The sequence below is a fragment of the Meles meles genome, chromosome 10 (assembly GCF_922984935.1).
Source record: "Meles meles chromosome 10, mMelMel3.1 paternal haplotype, whole genome shotgun sequence".
Classification (NCBI taxonomy): domain Eukaryota; kingdom Metazoa; phylum Chordata; class Mammalia; order Carnivora; family Mustelidae; genus Meles; species Meles meles.
In genome coordinates this window covers 4719259-4729282 of record NC_060075.1, presented here as the reverse complement: position 1 = coordinate 4729282, position 10024 = coordinate 4719259, and positions in this window count along the sequence as shown.

Here is a 10024-nt window from a genome sequence, read left to right as displayed (position 1 = left end):
GTCATGATCTCAGGGTCCTGGGATCGAGCCCCGCATCGGGCTCTCTGCTCCGCAGGGAGCCTGCTTCCTCCTCTCTCTCTGCCTGCCTCTCTGCCTACTTGTGATCTCTCTCTCTGTCAAATAAATAAATAAAATCTTTAAAAAAAAAAAAAAAGATCATATCTTAGCATAGTGCCAAAGCTACAATAAATACACAGTCCCCATCTCCTGTTAACCATGATGGCAGTGATTAGGGCCAGATTAAGAGATGAGCCTGTCTGGCAGTTATCCAGGGTGGTACATCATAAAAGCTGCTAAAACTTCTCTATGTGCTAAAATATCACAGGAATATTCGATGGAAAAAATGATTTTTAATTGCAACTCTTTTCAAGCAGGATACTGTATGTGGTTGGGAATAAAAGATACTTGGAAAGATGGTGAAACAGTCACCATCAAAGAACAGAGGGTTACTATGTGTAGGTTTAATTGATTGGGATAGAAGGTAAGCTGAGCGAGCTGGTGCATTACCACCACCAACATCCTCCTACTCTGCCTTCTCCCCACCCACTCCCACACAAGGAAGCAGGATTGTGAATCTCTAAAAATAGATTGGCAAATATTGAAAATGCATCTTTTAGAAGACGTGCCAACTTATTCACTCCCTGAGGCAAGTCTGCAAATCTTAATGTAATTCTGATGATATTGATGATAGTGATGGCTTGCGCTATCACCCCTTTTGAACTGGGGTCCTGGATTTGTGAAGTCTAGGTTTTCTAATTGTGTAAGATATCCAAGGCATTTGTGTAATGAACAGCTATGGAAGATGGATACAGTGTCTCCCTCAGGAGCAAAGTCCTGCTTATTGTCCATTAGAAAAGATTTGGGTTCCCTGAGCTGAAATGTCCTCCCTTATAATGCAACCCACTCCATGTGAGGCGTTATCTTACCCTCCTCACATTCCCTGTGCTTACCCAGGCTCTTAGAACCAGCATAACGAGATGTTGATACTCTGGCTGCTGGTCTGGACTCGTGTGTGTGTGTGTGTGTGCACGTGTGTGTGTTTCAAGGTTATTTATTTTGGAGAGAGACTGTGTGTGTGTGGGAGCATGGGACGGGCGAAGGGAGAGGGAGAAGGAGAGAGGGAGTCTCATGCAGACCCTGATGAGCATGAAGCCCGACACAGGGCTTGATCCCTGTGTCGGATCCCTGGACTCTTAGATCATGATCTGAGCTCAAACCAAGAGTCAGATGCTTGGGGCACCTGGTTGGCTCAGTTGTTAAGCATCTGCCTTCGGCTCAGGTCATGATCCCAGGGTCCTGGGGTTAAGCGCCCCCGCTCAGCTGGGGGCCCGCTTCTCCCTCTGCCCCTCACCCTACTCATGCTCCCACTCTCTCATTCTCTCTCTCAAATAAATAAAATCTTAAAAAAAAAAAAAAAAAAGAGTCAGACGCTTAACAAACTGAACCACCCAGGCGCCCGGTGACTCTTTTCTGTCTTTTGTTAGCATCCATGAAATTGTGGTAGACTAATTCATTAGCTGACTGGAAGAGTAAACCCACGCTAAGCAGTCTGATAAAGTAAAGATTTTGAGTGAGCAAAGGAGAAGTTCAGAGAAGCAGGAATGTCATTGTAATTGAGAAAAGCAGAATTTAGCCAAAACAGGTAAGCATGTCTTTCATTCTGACCAAAAGCTTTTTATGCCTTGTTAAGCTTTCTTGATGAAGTTTTGGGCCTAATCTCTAGGATTTGACAAACTAGAAATTTAGTCCTGGTAATAGTAATGCTCACTTTAGGGTTCTAAGAGGCAATAATCTGGAACTGATACCATTACTGATGGCCATTAACCTCAATAGGAAAAACTGGAATGACAAAGTTTCACGAAAAGATATATTTTCACTCACCTATTTTTAAAAAGTTGACGTAATATCATATACCTATGAAATATTTCTCATAGATAATACTAAATCTGCCCATGGTATAAATTGGAATGTTTTGGTTACAAGTCACAGAACACTCAGCTCATTGATTTTAAAAAATGAGAGGGGTCCTTGGCTGGCTCAGTCACTAGAGCATGTAACTCTTGGTCTTGGGGTTGTGAGTTCAAGTCCCATGCTGAGTATAGAGATTACTTAAAAATAAAATTAAAAATATAATAAGTATGTACATTAATAAAGAGATTTATTGGGTCACGCAGATAAAAGTCCGGAGGCAAGATAGGTTTCAAGGTCAGTTTGTTGAGAGGCTGAATTAGGCAAACAAGGACCCAGTTTCTTTTTTCTTTTGTCACATTCATATTCTCTACCTTGGCCCTAAGAGGGCTATGTGTCTGCATCACACAAAAGAGCCATAGTCTCTTACCTATTAATAAACATTAATACATTAATAAACTCAGAGGGAATAAGGTTGGGCTGTTTGGCTGGGGCCTGAGTTCCATTCTCTACCCCCAGACCCAGGGTTGGAGGTGTATTCCTTCAACGTGTATGGGCTCTGTGTAAGGTGAGGGTAACCGTAAATAGTAAAGCAACAACAACATCCCAGTAGTTAGGAGAACTGGGAGTGGGTGCTGGGGAGGCACCCTCTGTCTCATTATATCCTCCATAATGAGGACACATATATAGAAAGCCCCGTATCTAGGTCATCCCACTCTTCCATTCCATTCACGTCTCTGCAAAGCAAATCTTTCCTTACATGTAAGAAAATCAATATTTGAGAAAGAAGCCTTTACAACTGAACAGCTGCCTTGGGCGGGCAGAGCTTCTTGGCCCTCACACTGTCCCTAATGAAAATTACGTGTCCGCTGAACTGGCTCAGTTCATTAAGTGCACACCTGTTCGCATGGGCCATCTTGCACAACATGGTTTTGAAATTCCTTCAATTTTAATTTTCTAGAGAAATCACTTCTTTATAAAAGAATGTTCAAGGGGCAAATGGGGCACTCAGTGGGTTAAGCATCTGCCTTTCTCTCAGGTCATGATCCCAGGGTCCTGGGATCCAGCTCCATGTCAGGGGACTGGTGTGGGGGGATGGTCCCTGCTCAGCGGGAAGTCTGCTTCTCCCTCTCCCTTGCTGCTCCCCCTGCTTGTGTGTTTGCTTGCTCTCTCTCTCTCCCCCTGCCACCCCAGCAAAAAGAGAAATAAATAAATCTTGTCTTTTTTTTTAAAGAATGTTCAAGGTGCGCTCATCACTTGCTGGTGGAAATGCAAACATGTGCATTCTTTATGGAAGGGAATTTGCCAATACGTAACAAAAACTATACATTCAGTGGGTGCCTGGGTGGCTCAGTGAATTAAAGCCTCTGCCTTCGGCTCAGGTTGTGACCTCAGGGTCCTGGGATCGAGCCCCGCAACGGGCTCTCTGCTCAGCGGGGTGTCCGCTTCTCTTCCTCTCTCTCTGCCTGCCCCTCTGCCTACTTGTGATCTCTGTCTGTCAAATACATAAATAAAATCTTTAAAAATCCCCCAAAACAAACTATACATTCATCAACTTTTGGACTCAGCAATCCTACTCCTAGGAATTTATCCTAAAGTCATACCTCCAATTCCATACAGAGATTTAAAATCCGCCCTCCACTCTGTGATGCTGGGTTTGCCTCTAACTTCCATGAGGTGGTGGCCTCTGCTTCTTCCCTGGGAAGTGAGGGATTCGGACTAGGTGATTGCTTCCATTGATCAGAAGTCAACTCTGTTGCAGAAACTCTGCCTTTTGCTCTTTGTATGATGCCCAGCCCTTTCTGGCAAGGTATTTAATTACACCCCCATTTCATAGATGAGGACGTTGAGACTCAGACAGTTTTAACCATCATACAGTCCTCCAGCTGGTAAACCCAGGTTTACCTGACCATAAAGCCTGAGGTCTTCCTAACACATTAAGTTGCTTCCAGAAGATGCAAAGGGTCTCGGGCCTTTTATAACTGGAGGATTCTCTGTGATTAAGAAAAGAATCCCGGGTCACCCGGGTAGCTCAGCCAGCTAAGTGTCTGCCTTCAGCTCAGGTCACGATCGCAGACTTCTGGGATCAAGTTCTACATCGGGCTCCTGGCTCAGTGGGGAACCTGCTTCTCCCTCTGCCTGCTGCTCCCCTTGCCTATGTTCTCTCTCTCTGACAAATCAATAAGATCTTACAAAAGAAAGGAAGGAAGATTTTTTTTTTTTTTTAGATTTTATTTACTTATTTGACAGACAGAGATCACAAGTAGGAAGAGAAGCAGGCAGAGAGAGAGAGGAGGAAGCAGGCCCCCCGTGAGCAGAGAGCCCGACGCGGGGCTCGACCCCAGGACCCTGGGATCCTGACCCGAGCCGAAGGCAGAGGCTTAACCCACTGAGCCACCCAGGCGCCCCAAAGAAAGGGAAAGAAATGAACATGTCTGCCAAGGTACTAATAATTCATAACCTAAGTGTTCAATCAATTTTTCCAGTGGGAATTAACCAGCAGCCAAGAGAGAATCAGGTTCACATACCCTAAAGTCATCGACACCTCAACCCTTTTCTTTCTTATCTACCTCGAGATAGTTCACTGTACTTTTTTGGCTTGTGACCAGCTCTCTTCTCCTGCAAAGCCTTGCTCTGGTTTCATTTATTTGTTTATTCTCTTTTAGGCCCATTTCTTACTCTTTATCTCACCCCTGCCTAGGCCGTTACTCAAAGTGTTCTCTGTGTGTACTTGAGTTTGTGAGTTCCTTACAATAAGTAGTTTTGCTTGCGTATGTATGAATTTGTGATTCATGGAGAGACGTGTGCTCCTTCTTTGTCCTGGTGGGGATCTAAAACTCTCCATGCCTTGTTCTCTCTCCACTGTGCTTTATATATCACAGGACCGTGCAGGGTGCCCTGGGGCAGGATGTGGGCTGAGTTTGGCAAGCTGCATTGCCAGGTTCCCTTATCAGAGTGGAGCCAGTGGGAGGCAGCAGTGGGAAATAGTAGGATAAAGGAAGGGAGAAGCTGGTGTGTCCTTCTTCTCCATCTTTTTAAGGATCTCCTGCAGCAACTGTTGTCTTCTCCAGAGATCCAGTTCCCACGGAACACCCTGCCGTCATTCCAGCTTTTATAGTGACCTCAGTCCCTGGACTTAGGTCACCTCACTTCCTGCCCTTGTCCCTCCCATCTCAGGTGGTAGGGTTGACTCCCTGCTGTTACAAAAGCCCAGGCTTCACCTGTCCCCTGTTTGGTTTCTTAAATGTTTCATCATCTGGGTAACCAATTTCTCATACTACATTGTTTTAAAATATTTAAGGTGTTATCTCTTTTCCTAGTGAATTCCTGGTGGATACACTCAGTCTTCCCCTTGTTTTAAGGTCCAGCTCTGTTCCTATTCGTCTGGGTCATTCTCTAACTGTGGTATGGTGGTCTACACTGCATACCCACCACCCCGTGCTTATCTTAGTCATCTGTGTCCTCCATAACGAGAGTGTCTCCAAATCCTGCTCCCACATGTGGCGCTCTCACGAACATTCACTATGTATGTCTCCTTCCAGATCTTTTGGAGACTTTTTCTGCAATATATCCTTGGGATGGGGTGTCTGGGTCATGAACACATCAACTCAACTGAGTTCTGCTGGGTTGGTGGACAAAATTTCCTCTTTCCCCATATCCTCAACTCTTGGCATCCAATTATTTGCCTTAGTTATTAAATTTCATGAATACTATTCGACAGTGGGATTGACTAACAATTTTTGAGTGCTATACCAAATGCCAGCCGCTTTACATGGTTTCTCCTTTAGCTCTATGGGTTAAGTGCCCAGTGAAGAAACAAAACGGGGATCAAAGGGGTTAAGCAACCTGCCCAAGGCCACGTAGCTAAGAAGTTGCAGAGCTGGATTACAATCCAGGCCAGTCGGTTCTAGGGCTCCAATGTTTTTTACCTCATTGGTGATGCCCCTGTTTTAGACTTGAGGAACCAAGACTGGAGAGTTGACATCAGTTCCATGATGACGTTCTCGTAGCTGGTCAGAGATGGGGATTATTTTGAACTTGGGTCTGACCAAAGCTGGTGCTCTTGACTTCACACAACACCACCCAACAGGCACAGTGTCTGGGACAAGAGAATCCAGGGCCCTGTACTTGTAATGGCCAGTGAGACTTCTGAATTCTCTAGGTCATGCCAACAGCACACCAGCAGACAATTGGGTTCACAAAAAGACCTGCAGAAGTAAAATTGCTCTAAATTTAATTTAACTGGGGCTTTACAAGGTGAAAAGATTGAGGTCAGCATCCATATTAGAATAAAGGGTTTTGCAGAGTCTCGGCATCGAAGCCTGAGAGGTACTAGAGTTCCCAGCTTGATAACATTCATTTCCCAGTTAAAAGGCTTTTGACCAATCAAAGCCATAATGAGATGCTACTTCACACCCACCAGCATGGCTAGAATAATACAAGCAAATAAATAAATAACAAGCATTGGTGAAGATCTGGAGAAATTGGAATCTTTGTATATTGCTGGGGAGAAAGTAAGATGGCTCAGGCTCTGTGGAAAACAATCCGGCCGTCCCTTGAAATTAGAGTTCTCATATGACTAGCACATCCTCTCCTGGGTCTATATCCCAGAGAACTGAAAACTGTTGTGCACACAAGGACTTGTACACAAATGTTCATAGCAACATTTCTCATAACAGCCACAAAGTTGAAACAACCCAAATATCCATCAGCTGATGGGTGAAGAAATAAAATGTGGCATATTCATACAATGGAATATTATTTGTCAACAAAAAGAAACGAAATGCTAATTTGTGTTATGATCCATACAAACCTTGAAAACATTATGCTAAGTGTTGGAAGCCAGTCACAAAGGACATATACCGTATGACTCTGTGTACATAAAATGTCCAGAATAGGAGAATATGGAGACAGAAAATCGATTCTTGGTTGCCGACACTGGAGGGTATGGGAGAGTGTTGGTGGGTTATGGCTAATGGGTCCAGGGTTTCTTTTTGGAATAATGAAAATGTTGTAAAATTGATGGTGAGATTGACGCACAACTCTTGAATAAGCTGAAAGCCATTGAACTGTACATTTTCGTAGGCGAACTGCATGCACGTGAGTTTTTCAGGAAACCTGTTGAAAGAGGCTATGAGATAAAGACTGAGAGAAATGGATGTTGGGAATGGACTAGGACAACATTATCTTCTTTATTTACAAAACTGGCATTTTATTACTCGTACACACAATTAATTATACAGACCTCAGCTCATTCCAGCAGAAATTTTTACTTCTTGTTTAACTAAAAGACTGTTCGTTTATCCATCTGTATGTCTCTTTTGGGTCTTTTAGGATAGGGTTTCCAATTCCCTCTCTCTTTTTCATTTATATATATATATAGAGAGAGAGAGAGAGAGAAAGTTGTTATAATAAAAACCTGTTATATAGGCGAATATGGAAAAAATAGAATTCTCCCACCTTTTTAGGTAAAAAAACAATTTCAAAGGAAGGTCTAAGAAAACTATTCAGACTGCGTTTGAAATATCATTTTAGGGCAGCAGCTCTCAGAATGTTGGGGCTCAGGACACACTTTATCCTCTTAAAAATTATTAAGGACCCCAAAGAACTTCTGTTTATGTGGGTCATATCTAATGATATTTACTGTATCACAAATTAGTTTGAGAAATTAAAAAATGTATGTATTCATTCACTCTGTTACACATCAACATATTTTATTTTATTTTATTTTTTAAATATTTTATTTATTTATTTGACAGATATCACAAGTAAGCAGAGAGGCCGGCAGAAAGAGAGGAGGAAGCAGGCTCCCCACAGAGCAGAACCCTGGGATCATGACCTGAGCCGAAGGCAAAGGCTTTAACCCACTGAGCCACCCAGGCGCCCCAACATATCTTATTTTAAAAAGTGCTTTTTAAAATAAAAAATTGGTGAGGGGTGCCCAGCTGGCTCAGTCAGTAAAACATGCAACTCTTGGTCTTGGGGTTGTGAGTTCAAGCCCCATACTGGGTGTAGAGACTACTCAATGAAAATGAAATCTTGTCTTTTATTAAGATTTTATTTATTTGAGAGAGAGCAGAGCTGGGAGGGGGAGGAGCATGAGCTGGGTGAGGGGCAGACAGATAGGGATAAGCCGACTCCCTGCTGAGCAGGGACCCAGACATGGGGCTTGATCCCAGAACCCTGGGATCATGATCAGAGCCAAAGGAAGCTGCTTATTGGGGCACCCAGGTGCCCCAATAAAAATAAAATCTTAAAAAAAATTTTAAATAAGGGGCGCCTGGGTGGCTCAGTGGGTTAAAGCCTCTGCCTTCGGCTCAGGTCATGATCTCAGGGTCCTGGGATCGAGCCCCACATAGGGCTCTCTGCTCTGCGAGGAGACTGCTTCCCCCTCTCTCTCTGCCTGACTCTCTGCCTACTTGTGATCTCTGTCTGTCAAATAAATAAATAAAATCTTTAAAAAAAATTTTTTTAAATAAAAAAATGGTGGAAAGAATAACATCATTTTACATTTTTTTAATGAGGTTTATTTATTTATTTTTTAAAAGATTTTATTTATTTATTTGACAGAGAGAGAGATCACAAGTAGGCAGAGAGGCAGGCAGAGAGAGAGGAGGAAGCAGGCTCGCTGCGGAGCAGAGAACCCGATGCGGGGCTCGATCCCAGGACCCTGAGATCATGACCTGAGCCGAAGGCAGCGGCTTAATCCACTGAGCCACCCAGGCGCCCCCATCATTTTACATTTTTTTGCAAATCTCTTTAATGGTTGGCTTCATCGGACAACAGCTAGAATCTTCTATCCGCTTCTGAATTCTATCTGTTGTAATGTCAGCACAGTGCAAATGCCAACATAATGAGGAAGGAAAATAACATCTTAGTATTTTTATGAACACAGATTTGATTTCATGGACCCCCCGAAAGGTCTTGGCAATCCCAGGAGCCTTAGATCATAGGGCGCCAACCACAAGTTTATTGTTTGCTATAATTCCTGATAGTTCCTTTGACTAGTTTTCACATTTCATCTTAACAGAATTGTTATTTAATGATCACATGTCAAAATATGTGCACAGACGCCTAGGTAAATGTACAAAAATTATTTAATTAAGCATGTGCCTCACCACGGAACATTTATTTACCTTTGCTCTATGAAAATACAGAAACCAGGGGCGCCTGGGTGCCTCAGGCAGTTAATTGTCCAACTCTGGAGGTCAGCTCAGCTCATGATCTCAGGGCCGTGGGTTTGAGCCCCGTGTCAGGCTCTGCACTGAGCTTGGAGTCTGTTTGTCCTCCTTCCTCTGCTCTTCCCCCTGCTCTCTCTGTCTCTAAAATAAATTTTTAAAATCTTTAAAAAAAAGGCATTTTATTTATTTTTAAAGATTTCATTTATTTATGTGACACAGAGGGAGAGACGGGATCACAAGCAGGCCGAGCAGCAGGCAGAGGGAGGGGGAGACGCAGGACCCTGGCTTCACGACCGGAGCCGAGGGCAGAAGCCCCCCAGGCGCCCCACGACACCGCGGTAATGCGAGAAGAATGGGGAGCAGAGAAAGGAACTCCTCAGAACGACCCGACGTCTTCAAAGGCAGAGCACGTTGCTCTTGAACTTGAGGTGCACTTTTTAGTCATCCCAGTCCTAGGAAGCCCGGCAGGAAGCCAGACTGGGTCGCCCATGGTTTGGAGCCTTGGGCGAGGGCCCGGGAGAAGACAACGGCAGGAAAGGAGCCGCTTTCCGTCCGGGCCAGAGCAGACGTCGGTAAGGCAGGAGGAAGGGCGGTGGTGACACGCGGCCCAGTCGTTCCGGGGGTGACGACACGACAGGGTCTAAACAAGGCCGCGTCGTGGCCACCGCCGGCATGGCCACGGGCACCGCCTGGGCACAAACGAAGGGAGCCTGGACTAGACGGATATGGAAGACGATCTTATCAAGCCCGCGGAAAACCAGGATCTCAAAGAGGCCGCCCGTGAGGAAGACCGGGCGACAGCCTCGTTCCAAGAGCCGCGCGTGTCACAGCGGAGACGGAGCCGGCGTGCGCGCTCACGCACGTCGGGGCGCGGAGATGCGCGCGCAGCAGGGACGCGGCCGGAAGCGCCCAGGAAAGCGGACACGGGGGAGGTG